Source organism: Vanellus vanellus (assembly GCF_965231255.1).
Source record: "Vanellus vanellus genome assembly, chromosome: 2".
Taxonomy (NCBI): Eukaryota; Metazoa; Chordata; class Aves; order Charadriiformes; family Charadriidae; genus Vanellus; species Vanellus vanellus.
Genome location: NC_138906.1, coordinates 16,087,900 through 16,109,149, shown reverse-complemented (window position 1 = coordinate 16,109,149; position 21,250 = coordinate 16,087,900). Strand labels below are relative to the sequence as shown.

Sequence of the window (21,250 nt, the reverse complement as noted above, 5' to 3'; positions counted from 1 at the left end):
AGGAATGGCTTATTTCACAGGGCAGAGGGAAAGTGGATATTTATTTATTTCATTGCCATTTTTCCAGCTGTGCGGCTCCACCTGACCCCTACAACCCCCACCGTATTTCAAACATGTTAATGTGGGAATCACAGGAAGCCTGACAAACAAATATGTTATATCAAGACTAACCAGAAGCATTTTAATCTCTTATTATGGCGTTCTTAAGCCCCGCATTTCATTGTTTATTTCAAAAGAGCTGATGAAGAACGGTCAGCTATTACTTTGTTTCAAAAGAGAAATCTGCGGGGAGACAACGGAAAGCAATTCCATAGATTCCTGTTCTTGGACAAGGGGTACAATAAAACACAGTGAATTTATATCTCATGGGTTCTCTCATATAAAAAGAGACGATTCTGGAGTCCATTTGTGACTGATTTCCATGTCTTTTGGGATTGATAAGCGCAGTGGATTGGAGGCTGTAAGTATTTGAGACGTCACCTCCCACTCTTTTCAGTGCCATTAAATGGAGCTTATCGGTGCTTGGTTGGCCAAACAGAAACTATAGCACGGTTCTAGAAAAGGCTAATTTTTGAAGAGATTTGGTTTTCTTTTTCTTTGCTTTGAAACCAAAGGCAAAGAAAAGGAAGGAATTTAGGAAAGAAAGTGTGTTCTTTCTTTTTTTTTTTTTTTTTTTTTTTTTTGCAAATAGGAGCTTTAAGAAGTGCTTTATTTGTAGGGTAGGTCAACTTCAATGTGCAAATTGCCATTTTGAAAAGTACAGTTAAAGAAAGCTTTATTTAGAACAGGTGGAAATGAAGCACTGGCATTTTCAAAATTTCCTCTTCATTGTAGGTGTGTTGCTAATTCTATTTCCTTAATTCAACTTAATTTTGTGGAACAGCTTATCTCCATTTGCAGTTTTATGTTATGTAAATTTATTCTTTATTGTCAAATTCCACCCTGCTTTACTATAAAATCACTTGTTTTTTTCCAATGCATTGCTATATACTGCACATTTTAAATGTAATCATCACGATCCAGTACGAGACATACAACATACTTTTAAATGGTATGTTGATTTTTTAAACTGGTATTGTTAATCTAACAAACAAGTAGTCTGATACTTTCTACACAGACAGTGATTTCTGTAAGACAAATTGCACTTAAATGTAGCGAACTAAGTATTTCAGGTATAAGAATACATGTTTGAAAGAGAAATGCCATTGAACTTTGTGCAAAATTACTAGGAAAGCACCATACGTAGGCACCTTCATGTACTACTCAAGGTGATGGGTAAATAATCAGCCTTCCTTAATTAAGGTTGTTTCAAACTGTAAGGGATCACAGGGCAAAAGTGACACTGGAGCAATTATCCAATGGCAAAGAAAAATAGAAGGTAAACCCCAAAAGTACTGCACTAAACCCTGTGCGTTACAAGGAACAGACATACTCTACCAGCCCCAAAATGGGCTACTGGAAGGCTTATTACAGATCTGAGGACTTCTGCACAATTTGTGATTGTTATTCATTAAAACAATTACATCAACAGCGGAATAGCAAGCAAATGCACAGTGTCCATGCCGTGAAGCCAAAATGTACGTCTCCTCCCAAACAGCAAATGCATGAATTTGACACCCTTTACACTGCAGAGATGGAACAACAAAGGACAAGGAGGATCCTGGGATTTATGATTAACTTGTCTCCAGAATTGAGAAGAATTTATTCTAATGATAAAAAAAAAAAAAGAAAAGAAGAGAAAAGAAAAAAGAAGTCAAGCCGATTTAAGAAAAGTTATTCAAAGTTATTAAAAGGTTTGATAATGGCAGAGAAGATAAATCTTTTAACAATATTTCCATTTTATCTGAAAAGCAAGGGACATGACCCAAATTTAGAAAATTGCAAAAGAAGTGAATTATAAAAAAGGACTGTTTCATAGAAAAGAAAGAGCTAAATTAAAAGACAAAACCACTTCTGTATCTACTTAAATTTCTTTGTGCTCAAAAAGTCAGTGAGACACAGAAAGTGAGGTCAAGTCAGCGGTTTTACAATAATAATAATAAAAAAATTAAACGTTTTTATTTAGAAGAGGAAAAGGGAAAAGGCAGGCAGCTAAGGAGGGGCTAAGATACTTTAAAGAAAAGATTATTTGAGGGCTTAGACTATATCTCATGTTGGCTTCCTTTCGTTTCCCTTTTTTTTCTCAACCTTGTTCTGATTTTCTAGGTTAAATTATTCATCTGCCCTAACTTTTGCACCAGCGAAGGCTTGCACATCTCCATCCTGGCCTGCCATGTTGTCTCCTATTTCTTTTCATGCCTCTTTTCATCCAGTTAATTTTATCATCAGTGGTTTTTTGCTGTGTTTTTTTACATCTCCCACTGCACTCCCACTGCACTCAGGGAACACTTGATACACCCACTTGATATTTCATTCAACCGCCAGCCCACAATTACTGCTTCCAGAAAGAGGGAAATACAAAAATCATAATCACAATAAAAAAGTGTCTCAAACAAACCTTTGGAGTGCAAACTTAAAAGTGCAAACCTAACTTTATTCCTTTTCAGGTCCTGAGATGTTCTGTTTTAGCTACAAGTCACATCATTATCCCTTGGGACAGATCTAAACAAATTATATCCCGTGTGCAGAGCCCTTAGCCAGTCTGAAGCAAAATGAATTTTGACTTATTGGATGAATTCATCCAAGAGCAGTAGGGTCATATCAACAGACTACTAGGATGCAGGACTGCAGGTGTTCCTGTGGCTTAAATTCCCTTTTGACTTTTGCAGATGTATGGCGCAAGTCCTCAAAAGTTTAATTAAATGCACCATGTTTTGTCCCAGTTTTTCATTCAAATGAACTGAAAATCTGAAGGCAAATTCACCTCAAAGAATTCCGGACTACAAGCAGGAAGGAAGGAGTTTAACTTGAAATACATCCAAAGTGTATTGAAGATTTGACCTATGCTAGTTTTAAACTTTTTAGCAAAATTGGACTTACAACTCTCGACAGTAACCACAGCTTGCCCAGACAGCCTTTCCCTATGCCTACTTAATAACAGGATGGCTGTGAACTTATGGAAGACAACTAGCACCTCCTGGCATCAAATGCAAGCGACGCTCTTCTTTCAAAGTGCTGTCATTATTAAATGCTCTTAAAAGAAGTAAAAGTCAAGGAAAGGCTTTTAGGGCCAAAGTTAACCCGGGTTGCAAAGCGGCTGGGCTTCCTTGCGTCGCATCTCTACTTGGCTCCCCATTACCTTCCATCGCATCTCTACTTGGCTCCCCGTTGCCTTCCATCGGCAGATGGCACATTTCACAATCAGCTGTTTTCTCAGCGCTGCTTTAAAACACACACCCGCCAGCACGGGCTAAACACGCAACGGTAAGCAAGGCTTAGACAGGCCAGAGCTGTCACATATTTCCAGAAACAAGCAGCCACGCCAATGACCATTGGAGTCTCAGATCATTAAGCAATGTCTCGGTGTGATGTCATGCACTGATGTACGGAGTTGTAATCCTTTCAAAACAGACAGATTTTCAGCGTGATAAAGTAGATACAGATATGCTACTGAACAGGCATGACTAAAGCTTTGGGAAAAAAAAAAAAAAATTATTGGCCTGAAAAAGCATGGAAAAGGGTCTTAACAACATCACCAGGCAGTTGCAACATGACTAGAATAGCCAAAAGGTTAGTAAACAAACAGTGTTCTTTACACCTTGAAATCTTTTAACACAGATTGGAGCTGCCAGGGACTGGCTGGCCTGACCGGCTGCTTAGATCTCTGGATAGCAGTTATAAAACACAGATGGGTTCTTATTTACTTCAAGCTGGCAAATAACTACCACCTATTTGTATAAAAGAAATCCCTTTCCATTTGGACCGATTACTCACATCATATTAAAAATCAAGAGCTGAATTTTAATCTACCTGTGTCACAGGTAGAGAGGAGCAGAAAAAGCAGAGTTTATTTCCATCCCGTTGCGGATTAACGAAGTCCTCGCTCTGGTGCCTTAGTTGGCAGCACGCATCTAGCCGAAGTTCAGAACTACTCCTTCATGGCTCGAGCAGGATGAAAACAGCCCAACAGAAAGCAGAGTGTCTATAATCTAATAGAAAAGCTTCTGCCACATTTACTGAAACTCAAGCACCCTCTCGCCACGGTGCTCACTCCAAGCAGATGGATTTGTCTGGTTTGGATGGCCCTTGAGGGTGGATAAGCAGAAACCGTCAAGTTGCCGCAAAAAGCCGTGGATGTAAAATAAAATGCAAGTATGCCCTTTACCAGGCTTAAAGTTAGCACCAAACTCCAGCGCACGGTCTGCTGGTCTGTTCGCTTCAAGCGCCTTTGTTGACGGTCAGTGACACAGATGACTGTGCCCGCACACCGTGGGGATGACGGAGGCCGAGCGGCGGCAGAGTTCGCACTGGCTCCTTCCTGCCACCGGCTTGCCAGAGCAGGCCGGCCTTTTCCGGTGGTTTTGTTCTACGGTTTATTTTTTGGACATCTAAATACCAGTCCTCAAGCTTGCATTAGCGTAACCATTTGGCTGGTCCTCACCTACCAGTGTGCCCTACATACATCCTCTGAGACACCAGGGGAGAGATTTTCCACGAACACACAGATATTAGCACATACAGACATGGTACGCAAACAGGAGCGACCGCAGCCGGCATCGTATGAAAAAGCTGTCGTGCGATCGTGCGATTGCTATAGTCAGTCTGAGGAACAAAAAAATCGGCTGAGCAAGAGATCAAATTTGTTAGAGTACAAATGTACTTGTAACACGGTGCAGTCATAACCTGGAAGGAGGCATAGAAAGGTTTATCCTACGCTACTTTGTTTTTCTTAAGTGTCAAAGAATTTATTGGGAATAAGGCATTAAAAGGCGGGGGAGAGGTGTAAGAAAAACCCGAAAATGTATCAATTACAAAACTGCAAATAAAAATAGCTTCTCTGAACAAGCTTCATTAAGTTTTATCAGCTAGTGTCTTGGGGTTTTACACTCAAACCACAGGTCATAAATTCACAGTAAATCCCCCATATGTTCACCAAACACCTGAATTCAATTTCTCTTCTAGTTGTAAGAAACGGAATGTGCTGCTCAAATTAATTATGCATGCAAAGTTAGTTTCTAACAAGGGCAGCTTCTTGCACGCTGAAGGGTATACATTCTATCTAAATCTTTTCCCCCCCGATCTCTTTCAATCTTGGCTTATTTCTGCTGTTCACAAGGTTATAAAAAATCCTTCTCTCTTGCCTTTTCATATTCGCTAAATGAACACAGAGCATTATACATCCTTTAAAGTCCGCAGTTTTAAAAGGCAGCTAAATTCAGGGATGGGCTTAAAGTGACAGGCAAGATCTAACATGTTACCTGTACACCAACCTACACACGGCAGCATATTAATTCCGTCAAAAGAAGGATTTAAAGCCCAGGATTTCTGTCAATATGCATGCATGTGAAATCAGCTCGTCAGGACGTTTTCTGTCATTTCCAGTTTACCTTCACAGTGGTAGTCATCAACTCCAATACCACAAAGAAGTTACACATGTCCCCAAACGCACTCGCTTTCCTCAGGGAAAGAAATTAATTTCTGAATTTTGACATCATGATTTGTTGATGATTTCACACCAACTTCAACAGAGTAAATCATTAAAAATCAAAAACATACGTCTCTATTCTCTGGGTTAAAAAAGGATTCTCAAATGCTCTTAATTTGGCACTCGCTTCTGATGCGATGGCCATAAACAACACAGAGAGCCGGAGCTGATAGGGACGTCACTTCACCACAACAGTCTCTTCAAACTCTCCAGACTAGATTTCACTTCAAGTCCCTCTGTGGCCCTTCTGCAGCAGGGCCATCATTTTACAACCAGTGAAATCTGAAGAATGCACCCAAGACCCTTTTTATTGCCACCATCACTCTTCCTTATTAGCCTGTCAGAGCCTGCACACCGGAGACAGAAATCCAGTCTTACTTTTCAGGGGAATTCTTCCACTAAAAAGAAAAGCAGAGATTTTAGGAGCTTGCTATAAACATCGGAAAACAGATACTCAGCTACTGGGTTATCAGGCAGTGTAAGCCTTACTTTGGAGCTGTTAGATTTTGCAGATATAAGCCAAGCCAATTTTCAGCCGCACACAGCTTGTTACAGCCACTGTCATAGGGTATTGCATTTTCCCAGTTAAAAAAAAAAAAAAAAGAAAAAGAAAAAAGAGAACACCGCATGTAGCCTACAAGAAAATATGTGACATCTAACTGAGAATTTCTTATGAAGGTGTTAAGGAAATGGCAGAAATACACATAGAAAGATTTAATAAATCATAGAAAAAGAAAATCAAACAAAAATACTGGTGATCAAGCAAAGGAGAAATTTGCATTTTTGATTCTAAATGAAATACAAAATTACTTCAAAGGCAGGCAGGGAAAAGCTGGCCTGACCTTCTAAGTATTTTCCTATCCTAACTGGAACAGACAATGATGGCTCCAGTGCTGTTAGGTCTGATGAACATCCACAATTAGGCATCACAGCCTATTTTGCGTCAACACGAGGGGGATTGCCTGGCACGCTAACACAAAGCCATTTAACAAAGACCACAGAGGAGAAATCCTCTCCTGGACCTAGCTGGCCATTCCGGTGCCAGCAGAAGGGATCAGCGAAGAGATCCCCAGTGGGCTTCAGGCCATGGCAGCCTTCGCCTCTGTTTTGTTTTAGCTAATCCAGCTGCTTTGCTGGAAACCATTTAGGGAGAGCTCCTTCTGATCTCCTCTCCGGGTGAGACGAGGGGGCAGAAATCTTCAGCAGAGGGGCGGCAACGAGCAGCTAGGGAGCAGTCACTTCTGAAAGCACGGCAGCTCTTTGCAAAAAGGAACATCTGTCCGTAGCCAACACCACCTGTGTAGTGTGAATGTTGTTACGCAGGTACAACCCCGCTCGCGCCAGCAAACCTTACTCAACTCAGCTACTGCCCGCTGCTGACATGAGATTTTACAGCGTAAGGTGTGCTTCAGAGCCCAGCTCTAGCCGACACTGGAGGGGAGAAAAAGCCTATGTCTTTTCATGGGAAGAGTCTAGACACGTAAAAAAAATAGAAGGAAAAAAAAAAAAAGATTCTAATTGTACCGTTTGATTTGAAGGATTCATCAAGAGTGAGTGAGCAATATTTTATTCAAATAATGCACCATTACACTGTGTTTGTAAATGGTGGAATTTAGCTCTGCTTCAATGCAAAAGAAACTTCTTTAAAGGGTATTTAGGTCTTGCTTAACGCATTGACGTAAGTCATACTGGAAACCCCCAAAATATTTTACATTGTTTTGTTTCTCTTTAACCACAGAAAACGCTTAGGAAATAGGTATCAGGGAGCTGCGACTAGTAAAACGCAACAGAATGCTTTTGACTCTCGTGGACACTTGTCCTCACTAACAACGTCATCTTAATTTAAAGTACAAATAAAACTACAGTATCAAACAGTACATCACTAGACAAGCAGTGATGTATAGATAAAGACATCTTTTTAAAAGGCCTGAACGTTTAAAAAGATAATACATTACGCAAAGTTCACTTTGGCCCCACAGTCCTTACCAGCTGCTAGCATAATTATAGTATAATTATTTCTGTTATTTGATGGAGGGGCTATTGTATTATAAATCACAAAATAATATTTTGATTGATTTTATGTTATATCTGTAGGCTAATTTCCAAGTGCAAAATGAGAAGTTGTCCATGAGAGACAAACAAACAAACAAACAAAAATGACTGGCCTAAGGATACCAAGGCTAGGTCAAAGCTTCACACGGTTTCCAAAATCTGGAACTTAGAGAGACTCCCTCTGCTAGGAGCATCAGTAGCAGATCAGAAATTCTATATAAAACAGAGAGAAATGAGGAATCATTGTTTTGGTTTTGGCACTAAATAATCTGCAACCTCTAAATGAAACCTTAAATCTGAGCTTACTGTTAAGCATTTCATCACTTAGTGCCTGTGTATACAGTTTCCCATATGACTCAACCAAGAAAAAACAAAAAATCAAAACTAAGATTGATTAGTTGAATTGGTGCCTAAATTCACGTGGCTGTCGCCTTCTTATGAAGTTGATCGCTACGATTTATACCGATTAGCATGAAAACTAATTAAGGTTTTTAATTAAATATTATTTGCATATGAGATTAAAAAAATCTCAATATCATATTTTGCAAAACAACTGATTTCTGGATAAACCCTTTCAGTATTTTATTGAATAGATGAAGATTTTAATAAATAGATGTTTTAATCGTGCTTTACCACCACACTGTCTTGATTAACTTTAAAACTAGAAACTGACATAAAATTACAGTTATATTCAAAAAAATACTCAGTTCCAGGCAAGGACAGACAAGAAGAGCACTTACCGTTTATCCAAAAATTCAGCTGGTTATTTAATGAGTCAGCTGGAACTCAACTTTCGCTACTTAAACTTTAAGTTATATTTCACTTATTTTCCTCTTGGAAATGTTGAAAATGTCTTCTCCTCAGGAATTCTTTTTCAGATGTACTGCGCAGGATGCTCAGTAATTGCTGAGGGTCTCGCTATGTTTTGAAATACCGGATTAGAAATCCCAAATTCTAATATTTATTGTTGTTGGCCTGCTTAGTCTCAAGTCAAGTGCAGATTTCAGATAACCCAAAGCGTGTATTTCTCTTGCTGCAGAAGAAATACACTTACTTGTAACACCACTTCAGTCGTTTACCAAGACAATTAGCCTGATAAAGGCTATAGGAAAGCTAATTTATTTACCAGGAGAAGGCAAGAAGGGATTTTTCTCAACCGATTTTAATCATCTAAAAGGCAGGCATGTAGTTAAAACTACCCATCTAGACCCTTTCTAACGGGAATACAGAGAAATAAGTTACTCCATAGGGCAATTCGAAGCACCTGTCTTAGGATGCAGTCACTTACCCTTGAGAGCTCATTACTTTTGTTCATTGACAAAGAAGAGTAGAGGGACGAGCTCAGGCTTAGATGGGTAGCTTTAGACAACTGTATTAGGGCAGATGAATCCCACTGTAGATGGCTAACTTGGGCTTAAGGTAGGCGAAAAATGAATCATCCTAAGAAAATCTAGTACTAGCAATGCCTGATAGATGGTGATGGTCAACTGGCATGGCAGTATATAACCCAGCGGTTTAATCCATAGGCAGAAAAATTAATTAGAATAATATTCTCTCAGTCACTCGGACTCTCTGTGTGTACATTCACATATCCACAAAGGGACAACAGCCTTCTTTAAGAAGTGGGTTTTGAGACCCTGTATAAAGTCCATACAGTGACCAGTTCTCATTTACTTTACTATAATTTCAGTGGTTCTTTACAGAGTACACTACACTACCGGTTGTAATTCTCCTTTATAGAAAAAGAAAACCAAAACGAACAACTGAGATTTTTAGTTTTTGAAACATACAGATGTGTACAGCCATGCCTGAGATAAGCCAAGGATTGCAACATAACAACTTCTGTGGTTAAGATCTCCTCAGTATGACTAATTTGTATCTCAACTTTCACATTACTTCAGCAAATGCTATGCAAATGCTATAAGGTTTTCTTGAGTAACATAGTTGCCATATGTTTTTTAGTAAACAGAAAGAAATGAAATATGTATAATAAGTAATTCCACTTAGTACGTCAAATTTCCTTTGCGTGATATTGGCATTACATTACAAAGTTACAATGGTATTATTTCATGTTGTTATTCTTGTAGTCTTAGGTTGATAATGTTTCATTTTGACACCATAATGGCGTCTCTGGGGATTTTGACGACAATGTGTTTTGACATCATGTTAAGATATATCCAAACCGATATCACTTTATTTTGTCATCATTATCTAGTTTCAGTTGGATTTCTAAGATACTGCTTTATTCTGACATCTTTAATTAGGAAGATTTCAGTCCAAGTGGCAAGCGCTAAAAAAAAAAGTTTTGAAGACGTTAAGCGTGGCTGTGTAGCCATGAACGCATTACTGCCGTTCCAACTGGTACTGGCCAGATATCCCAAAATATAACAGGAGTCACATGGTACAGTTCCTCAGTCAGATCATAAAAACATGAAAATGCCTTTTCTTCTAGAGCACGATAATAAATTTAATAAATTGTACTGTAATTCTATTTCAGACACTTCAGGCAGGAGGCCCAGCAGCAAAAACGCTGCTGCAAAGCGGAACCTTCTGCTGCCGTTGGAGCGTCTGACGTGCGCTCACTTCGTGAGTCCCAGTATAGAAACCAGAAATTATTTCCTGAACGCTATTAAAAAAGTGAGGTTTCTAATTCATAAGCGTCACTGAAATGGAAATTGCTCCATATGTGATTCTAACTAAAGAACAGCCACGCCAGTTCCCGCGCAGAGCTCCACAGCGCAAGGCCGGGCCTACGCCTCACCTAGCGCTACCCTCTCCGGGCCCACGGACTCCAACCGAGCTTTGAGAGTTTATGGCATTTGAAGGCCTGACCAAGAGTTTTGAAAAGGTTTTAGAGGAAGAAATAACGAATAATTTTGAGCTTTAAGCTTCTTCTTACCAGTGTAAAATTCAGGGATCGATCCTGAAACAATTTGCTATAGAAATGATTTGGTAAGTTACCCCTGGGCTACCAGAAAGACGCGTGTCGTACCAATTTGAACACGTCCGCTTACAGCAACATCACTCAGTTTCTTCTTTTTGTTATTTACTAGTTCTTCATTCTTTCTCTACAATGAATTAAAGAGCAACTCCAGGGAAATCACCACATTACACATACTAAGAAGCGTATTTATTCAGCACAGCAGCCCAAGTTCTACTTACTAAAATGATTGCTGATAAAAATCTGTAATTTTAAACATTAATGCATAAGATTTCTCTGCCATTCAAATCTGATCAAAGAGATTAAGGAATTTCTTCTTTTTCCCCCACTCTCCTAAAGCATAATAGTTAATAGAAATTGCTTGTATTATCTTATTTCAGAGAGCAGGCTAGAACTGAGACAATCCCTTGATCCCAGTTCATGAATAAAGCATTTAATGGACTGCACTTGTCAAAGGACACACTAAGCATTTGATCTATACAGTAAACAAATGTCTATGAAAAACAACCCCCCACAACAAAAATTTGCCATTGTCACTCATTATTTGATGTTTTCCCTTCCTTCCTCTCTTATTTCAGGATTAAGACTCGGAAAGCATTGCTGGGATGGCAAAATCACACTGAGATGAATACAGAATTTTTCAGGCAACTGATGGCAGCAATTTATATTCCAGGGAAACAGCTAATAAGCCCATCTAAAGTTCATACAGAACTACTCTCCATTAAAAGGAATTAATTGTTACAACACCAGAAAATGTATAATTATTAAAGAAATGACAGAAGGCTAAGTTGTACCCTGCCATTCTAACGCTCTCCACATCTTCTTTAAGAGTTTCCTTCGGGTATTTCCAGCACAGAGGAACTCCTGCCAGCAGAAGAAAATGAAGCTGCAGAACTGTGAGCCTGCATCACTATGAGCCCAGCTGACCTGAAGAATTTGATACATACCTACAAAATGCTCTTTCATGCTCCCAAATGACAAGATGAAATATTACAAGCAAGTAACTGCAGCTATTAACATAAGCAGCACTGCAGAGCCAGTTCCATTTAATGACCTGTTTCTACTGGCACTGACCAATCTTCACTAGCCAAAAAACCAAGTAGGCTGAACTGTCTGAGAGGGCTATATAGAAGACTATGTTGTTTTTAACAAACGTATTTATTAAAAAAAAATGTATTAAAACATTTTGTTCTACCTCTTGAGTTTAAAAGCTCAGCGCATCTTCAGTCACCTTAAAAAATAAGAATTGCAATTATTTTTTTTTAAATCTTTTTCAATACAATGAGCCTTATTAATGCAATGAGCTGTTAAGTGACAGACTAATGAAATGTCAGCGCAAAACTGCTCTGGTATTTATGATTAATCTCTGAAATAAACTTATAGTGTTGTACTGTCTCTGTAATTCAAGGGTTATATTGTAACAGGTCACATTGTATTTTTTGTCATGTGTGACTGCCACAACCCTGTAATGAGGGCAGTAGTAGAAGGCATTGAACATATCGCTTGTGCAAGCGCTAGCCTTCTCCAAAAATGACTTCTCCCCTACAACGGGTAACAGAAACTCCATGAGTATCTATAGGAATTTTCAAAATGAACTATAAGGCAAGACATGTCTTCCAGAGATCAGTTTATGTCGCTATCTCAGATAAAGTTCAACTCCCATGAATTTTCCCATTTGAGCTGCACAGTAATTTGCTTTTCGAGGAAACCAAACCCAGGAATTAGAGGCTATGTAAGAACAGAATGATAAATATCCTTAGGAAGCAGGACCCACAAAGATCTGGTTTTGCTGCCCTTTTGCTATTTACTTTTTATTATTTTGGCCAGATTTCTGCATCATTAAGCACTACTCAAATAGCAGGACCCTCCCTGCAGCAGACGCTGCACAGACTGCCTACAACCAGCCCTTAACCAAAGATTGTACAGTTTAAGAACAGATTTGCTTTTGCACAATGGAGCACACACACATCTGTGAAACGGTCCTTTTCCCCACAGCAGATGCATACAGTAGGCGGTCAGCTCAGTGTCCGCATCTCCACTGACTGCAAAGGAGATGTACAGGACTACACTGGAGACACCTAAAGCCAGATGAATTAGCTATCAGAGCAGACTTCTAATGTCAGAGCACCTGAATGAGAAAAATCACACTTGGAGAAAATGTGTGGGATTTAATTATCATCCAAACTTACGGAGAGGGCCACATCAAAGATGCTTACTAGGTCAGGAGCTGACTAGCACGCAAGATGGTCACGGAATCTACCAGGACTATGAAAAGAGCTGGCAGAAAAAATTGCAAGGGAAATAACTACAAAGTAATTTTTCCTATGTTGAGGTCAAGTAGGTGCTAAATATCCACCAGGATGGTAGAAAGGAGAATCCTGCAAGAGCCCCTTCAGCCCCTCCCTGTCTTCGCCGTAGGCTACACTGACTCCAGCCACCTCTACACAGGATGGAAAGGGGAGCCGAGGAAGTCGGAGCAGCTGGGGACAGCCTTCATTTGCATCCCTTTTACTGCCACTTTGAGTAAGAGACAATGTAGAAGCATGAGCAGCTCCCCAAAACCATTCTGGGAATTTGGGGGAACCAAACAATATTATTTTAGGCCATTGGCACAAATAAAATAATAATAGTCCCACGACTCACATAAGGCCTCCTCCATTCATTCCCCCGTCCACTGAACCCAAGACAACCAAAGACAGAGACACAAGTCTGGTTATCTGATTACATTTAGGCAACTGCACTCCCCCTTGTTGTGTACAGGTAATTGCTTCTTTTGCAAGGGCTGTAAAAGTCTGCATTGAGAGAACAATACAACTCATTAGCTCATGGTACTTATTTAAAATAAACCAAATGGCGTGTCTTTTATTACAGCTATGGCTCTATTACTAGTGCCCAATTCAGGACGCATTTTTCCCAGCTCTATCACTCCTATTAAATTACTTGCACTTGATGTAGAGCAGGCATAAAATGAGCAGAAAACAAAACTTCGGCCATTTTAATTTAAATTCTCATAATGGCAGGTCAAATTTATGTGAACTCTTTGGTGAATTGGTTCCTTTATTAGTACCCTGTTTAATTCAAATCAGAGTCTTCTACAGAAGATTAATTAAATATTAATCAAAAGTCCAGGGCAGTCTAAGCTTCTGTTCCATTAACCTAAATGCGACTCCATACAGAACCACAATGCCTCCCCCCCCTCCCCTATTTTAAAGAAGGCTTTTAGGTTTTTTTTTCCGTTATGGTGCAACTCCTTGTAAATGCAGACGTGCTATTTGCAGTGTATGTTTAAAGGTCATGATTCTTTTTCCTTTTCCAATTAAAGCTGCTCTTAATCACAATTAAGCTTTCAAGAAACAATTAACAGAAGTCAAAACTTTTCTCCATCAATATGTTTAAGAGATGTACAGTGTGTACCCTCTATTACCACTGGTGTCACTGAACTAATTATGTGATGTTAAGGTTCACCTTCTTGGGTGTAAATTTTGGGTTGAGTTGACACTAAAAAGAAACATCAATTTATTAGGAGATAAAACTTGTTCCACAGTAATGGAACAGCTGTGTATATAAATTTATTGCAGCTTAATGTTCTCACACATAAAGCAATTAGAGCTTTCTGACAGACAGACTTGCTAAGTATAGTGTGGAGCATATAGTAATATGCAGTTACAGGCACAACATATTTAAGAGTGATCATATATATTCTGTACAGTAATACCCATTTCTCAAGCCTCTCCAACCCTAGATTAATTAACATAAACGTATGCTTATAGTCATGTGAAATTTTCCTCCTCTGTGGAGGAACCTTTTCATGCCACGTCATTTTACTCATAGACACCTCCTGTGCCAAATTTGTCTTCTCCTTTTCTAGGAATAGATAAAGCCTAGTTCCTTTCGGAGAGCTTAATTTTATTTCACACAAAGGATAACAGAGGCAATAACGTTGTCATCAGATCGGTTAAAAAAATCCAGAAGTAAAACCATATACATGGTGTTCGGGATAAGCACCTTTATTTCTAGAACCATAAAGCATGAACTGGTGAAATAAACTGCATTCATCTAGCATCATTTCCTCTCATCACCTGCTCTCCGCTAACTTTAGTTGCCTTCAAATAGCTTCCAGGATATCTTTTTTTTCTTCCTTCCTATCTTTCCTACAGGACAATTATATTTAACTTAAGCTAAGGCTGTGGTTTTGCGGATATTGATCAGCAAGACTTGAAATGGGAACAGCATTATGGAGCAGTGGTGTTACAGACTAATGGCATATGATACCTTTTGTAATCTTGGAAGCTTGGGAAATATTAGGTCTTGAAACACGGATACATGGATAATTGAGATAATAATTTTCCAGCTGATGGACTAAACAATTAGCACCAGTTAGACTAAATGGAGTTCTCCAAAAGAAAGTTCTGAAAAAAAAATTGGAATTTCATGACATGTGGAGGTATAAACATGTTACTTGCTTGTACTTTGGAAGCTCCTAAAGGACTTCCTTTCTATTCAATAGCTCAAAGCTGTTCCATGCCCAATTTTGTCACATTTACTCATGAACAAACTCTTCCTGCATTTTAATACATTTATACTATGTCTGCCTTTATGTGTTCACCTACCAGCTAACTGATATGATGCTCACATCAGTTAATTAGAATTTCACTATCTGTAACACCTGGGAAGAGTAATTTCTTTAAAAAAAAAATCTTTAGTTAGGGGATTAAATTAAACGACTGGGAGATCACTGTTGTAAAATAACAGTATGACTTTTTTAGGATGCTCATAATGTCGAAGACAACTGCAGTGTCTTTCACACTCGGTTTGAACTGATGTAAGTGCTGGCTGCTGTGGAGAAGTTCTGCTCTTCGCAGCTGAACGTTCCTGTCCCAACCTTTCAGCCACAAAGCACTCATGAAGTCACATCCAAATCAAGAAGCTGAATGGAAAACCTCGGTTTCTTTTCTTTTCTTTTCTTTTCTTTTCTTTTCTTTTCTTTTCTTTTCTTTTCTTTTCTTTTCTTTTCTTTTCTTTTCTTTTCTTTTCTTTTCTTTTCTTTTCTTTTCTTTTCTTTTCTTTTCTTTTCTTTTCTTTTCTTTTCTTTTCTTTTCTTTTCTTTTCTTTTCTTTTCTTTTCTTTTCTTTCAGCCTTACGGAAGCCAGGGTTAAGGTACAAGACGAAGCTAAGAAAGTAACTGTAATCAAACTATGGAAGCACACTTGGTGATGTAAGGATGATGAATTGGTGGTGAGATGTCCAGAGTCCATCTCAAATCGAAACATTAACAAGAATTAAACCAGAAATGTATGAACTGGGGAGACAGGCATGTAGTTCATACACATATTTCATACAGTTTGAGAGTGATGCGGTTATCTTTCTTTGCCAAAACAGCAGCATGAAACCCCCTTTAGAAAGAGGGAAACTGCACAGCAGTACCGGTAACAACTGGAGCTTCGATGGTGCCAATATCATTAGGTCATCAGAAATGCACGATAACTTGTGCCACGACAGCCAGCTTTTTTATTTCACTGTCTTTTCTGCTTTTGTCTTTGAGATGTGACACAGGTCAGAGAATCTGAGCACAGAGCAGAAGCCAGGAATTCTTAATTCTGGCAACTTTGGAAAAGTTACTCTTATGCTGTCTCTGCTGCAGCTTTAGGAATCACTATCTGAAATATCCAACAATATTTACCTCATTAGATGGGTGCTCTAAAGACTAATTCTTCTGGAAGAACTCTGAAAATAAAAACTGTCAACAACTTTGAATATTCTCAGTTATGGCATACTTGCAGCATACAAATTGAAAATAACCGGCAAAAATTTTGTTATTTTCAGTCTTGTAGTTATAAATGGATTTTGAGCTACTATTGAAATCGAAATTCCTTATAAAAAGACCCTTCCCATAAATTAAACCATTTTTGCACTTCCAGACTATTTAGTTCGGGGAATAATTTATTCTTAACAAACTTCTTAAAAACTACACCCTACCTCCTGTTTCTTTCATGATACAAATAAAAAGCTAAATTATGGAGCAATGGCAGTTTTTTTCTGTTGTTCTTCTTTTTTTTTTTTTTTAAACAAAAAAACCATCACCTATCCACCACACTAAATAGATTCCTTTCCACTGTGCAGACAGCTGTTTCCCAGGTAACCAACCTAGGTAGAAGTTGACTTCAAGCAGCGCACAGGAACCAGCGCTCACTCCCCTGCATTTACATGTTTTGAGGAGCACTTTTTAACTGCTGCAGTGTCCCCAGTGCCCCTGGCAGTCAACAGGAGCTGGGAGCATCCAGCAAGTAATGGAATAAAGCTCAACAGCGGTCCAAAAATATCAGCTAAGGGTGATTTTATATACAGAATGGTAAATGCCATTGGCAGTTGGAAATTAAAATTATTCTCAGTGGTAAACCAGCAGGATTAGACTTCACACGAGCTGTCACCTTTTACAGGTTCTGCCTGCTTCTTCCCTTTTCCATAAGGAAACTGGGAGAAAAGCAGCAGGTATTGTGCGGCTTCTTTCCATAATCAGGAATCATTGTCCCGCCAATTTCTGAAAACATCTGTTTAATACACCTTACTTGATAAATCAGATCTCAGCTGCTGTCACTCAGTGTTCTTCTGGATTTCATGGTCACTGTGGTACACATGATTCAAATTCTACTCATTTTTTGCCCATCTGTCTTTTGCTGCTAAGTATTAATTGAAAACTGAATTATTCTATGAGGCACTGGCTACCGTTGAAGTTATCTCTTGTAGCTCTCTGTTATTCTGGTTACTTTTTAGATCCATGCCATCTGATGCTGTAGTGGAAAGAGCTGTCAGAGAAGATTACATATTGAACAGGGCACTAAAGGAGTAGGATTTACCCTTTGAGCATATGAGCATACAGGGCTTTTTTTTTTTTTTTTTTAAGATAATGAAAAAGCTGCATCACTGGAAAATTCGATGCCAGATATAAGTGGGTAGTATTGCTGATCAGTCAGTTCCTAATAATGCCTGTTATGGAAAAACTATTGAGCTTAGGTAGGTTTATTTTTATGAGCAGAGGAATAAACTACTTTTGATCCCTCCCCGCCCGCCCCCCCCTGCAGTGACTCAAGCATTGTTACTCCTCTTTTATTATGTTGGAGTGTGGGGTTACAGATTCAACAAATGGGATGATCTCAACTACTGTGTAGGAAATGCACAATGCCATACACGTGTGAGGGTATGCACGCCCACCCTGCAACATGGGAAGACAGCTGAAAGTCTTGGACAAACATTACACTCTGTTTTAAAATAAAATCAGGCTTTGGTGTGTAGAACATCAAGTTATTTGCTCACACCCTGCTTGACTGTTCAGATATTCAGCGATCCTAGAATCTCCTATTCCTAAATTCATTTCAGACACTGCTTTTCCCCAGTGTTAACACAATGGTCCCTTAGAGTCGGCTGCAATTAATTTTCTTGTTCTCCTTACTCTGAATCTGACTCTGCCGTGTCTTTTCACTGTCCAAACATACCTGCTATTAAAACTGACTGATTGCCTTCTCCCTTTAATATTCCATGAAAGACAGACGGACCACTTTCCATGGTAAAACAAATGTCATCGCAACTATTCTAGTTCCATCCAGAAAGACTCAATGATGCCTCTTATCTAAACGACCATATCTAGCAAATAATCTACCACGCTCTCAAACTCCTGCTTTGCCACAGCCCTGAGGTCAGACCTCCTCAGACGGGGTCCAAGAAGCAAACAGGATCGAATGGAATTAACCGTCTTTGTGGTTTCTTAGCGCGTGTGGTACACCCCAACATCCTGAATCTGTCCCATTCCCCCGTGGAACGCAGCGATTCTGTGAGGGCTGGTCACCGCCACCCCACAGCGGTACAAATAGGAGCAACGCATGGAAGAGAATAAGAGAAACTCTATTTTTTTTACGTCCTGACATGGGCATGCAAGAGGCCAAAATACTCTGCGTTTCAGGACAGTGCCACAGGCTCTTCATTCAACCTCAATTATGTTGTTTTTAATAATTTAAGGGAATTTCTTTCGCATAATCTAATTAAGTTTCTTAAAATTACATTGTATTAATAATACATTATATTGAGGCTTACATGGACAGATGAATATACCATTTTCCTAAAGACAGTGCTTCCAATATATCTCCTGCCTCTGAAATAAGAGCAGGAGGTTACTGATTCTAAAATCAGTTAAAAATTGGAATTTCTATGGGGTAGAAAATTCTTCCATGAAAGCAGCAGCTACGGAAAAAACTGTGATGCAGAAATGCTGAAAAATATTGTTCTAAAATTATCAACCAAAATTAAATACTTCATTATTCCTTAAATGAAAACATTTGTTTCAGTTCACCTGAACTGTACATGTTCCATTTGGGATCACTTCAGCAAACACCTGTGCTCTCCCAAATTGCTACAGGCTCTCATGGACTGCAATTGAAGTGCTTTATGTGGCTATTCTGCAATACAGGTTGGATTTTTTCACTGAAATGAGGTATTTCGTGATGTACACCACAAAAATTCAGCCAGAAGTAAGACTATATTGCTTCACCAGAGACAACGTCCACTGATGAGTTGCCACAGAGGACGATATCGGTGCAACATGGTGATACTGACATGAAAAAAAATTGTTTAACAATTAAAATATTTAATTGTGTATTGAATTGACTGACCTGCAATAATATGTTCCACTTACATATTCACAATGAAGTATTTTTAATATGGCAAAATTGAAACTTATATTTTAGGCGGTTCCAATGGTTTCTTAAACTTTGTTCATCAACAAATTTTACAATAAAAGACTTAAATTTTAAATTATAAAGAAGAATGTAAGACACTGAAATAAAATACTTTATTTCTTATTTGTACAACTCTGTGGAAGCCTTACGAAAAGCTGTTGGAAAAGCATCCACTTTCAGTACGACTGGTCAAAAAAAAAAACCCTCTTCAGAAATAATGGGCAATTTACGCTTTCTGAAATTAGCTACAACAAAGTGAGTAATTGCTGGGTGAGGCATACAACATTTTACAGACTGTGTTCTTCCTCAGAACGAGATCCTGAGGCTGCTTTAAAAGGTGTAATCTTCTGTAATCATTTCTGGTGCTCAAAGCAATTACTTTTCAATGGGAAAAGCAAGCAGGAGAACAACAGTATCCACGAGCAGAGTTCACCAGTTTGTAAACCTTGACCCTTCATATCATTCAGTTATTGACCAAGTTGGTAAAAGAAGAGTGTTACAATTAAATTACTACAACCCTCATCTGAGATGGCACGGAGCACCACGAGGCCGGTGTCTGGTAAGCAGAATTTCAAGAAGGAACTCGTTTAAGACCTGATCCCGTCACGAGGACTTTTCACCCCTCTGTTCCAACAAGCTGAGGGTTTCGTACAAGCAAAACGCGTGTAAGGGAGATGAGAAACAAGAAAGAATCGCCGCGCCTGCCCCCGCGCTCTCCAGCAGCAAGCTAAGGGCAGCTCAGAGGGCGAGGGGGGAGGCAGAACCGAGCGAGAGCGCTCGGGGGAAGCCGGGGAGAGGCAGGTGCCGCTGCTGCGGCGGCTGCTACAACGGTGCTTAAAGTCAAGAAAAGAAGCCGCCGAGTAAGAACATATGGTAATATAGAGCAAATTTGCAGCATGGAATGTGTATTTTTCCCCTGCTTACTCCCTCGCAAATAAAGACTTTGGTTTGATGTGTCAGAGGCTTTAAACAATAATAGGCCACTGCAGGAGGCAAATGTTAACGACGGTGGTATGAAATAGCTGTTTCTGAGTAAAAGGAAAGGATTTCTTGGGGTTTTAGGCTATTACCGCAGGCCAATACACACATCTGCTCTTTGTGGGTTAGATCCATGTGTTTGCCTTCCATGACATCTGACCACCTGCCTTCTGCAGGAAGAAAGTCGATGAAGCTGGGAAATTCCTAGCAGTGCTGGAGGATGCTGGGGAGAGGCAATGGGGAGGAGGAGAGCACAGCGGTGAAAATAGGCTGAGCACTCCTCGGTCGTGTTTTAGCTGGTGTTAAAGTCGGAAAGACATTATCCGAGCCATCTCTGCCTCTCTGCTCTTATTTTCTTCTGCAGATCAGCTAGGAAAGAAATGAAGAGGAGTGTGGAGAACTCGTGGGAGAAAGCGATTTTTGGAAGAGTAAATTTAAATTAGAGAAGAGCTAAGGGAACTTGGAGCGGGGAGGAAGAGGAACAAACATATGTTTATGGAGATGTCAGGAGATTCGAAGGCTGATGAAGTACTTATGCACAAATCTGAAGGGGAAAAGGAGAACAGGTTAATAAAAACGTGACAGTATAACTGGAGAAAACACTCAGAAAAGATGGAAAGAAGAATGGGGTTTAGGAAACCTGTAATGAAACAAAGACCTTCCAAGGGGGAACAGAAACTGAATAATAATGGTGAGGATCATCTCACTCAAATTTTAGACATCTAGGGTTAAACGTCTGAGTGAAAGCTTGCCACTTTTTAATCTAGGGAGAGAAATCAGTATACAGAGACAATGAACGATGGCTGTAAAACTTACCTTTAGACACCTAAGGATCCCAGAGGACATGCCCTCTAGAGAGCCTTCTTTCTTTCTACTGGATATAAGGTGACTTTGACCGAAGTCGAACTTGTATATGCCAAAAGACAGAAAGGACTCCCACACTACAAGAATGAGACTAGGAAGGTGAAG

At 39.4% G+C, this 21,250-nt stretch overlaps 1 protein-coding gene across 3 annotated transcripts in view; it reads right to left on the bottom strand.

Moving 5' to 3' along the window:
• The window catches only part of PARD3 (par-3 family cell polarity regulator), a 461,313-nt gene that overhangs the window by 16,353 nt on the left and 423,710 nt on the right, over positions 1–21,250 (bottom strand). The gene's annotated exons all lie outside the window — the stretch shown is intronic.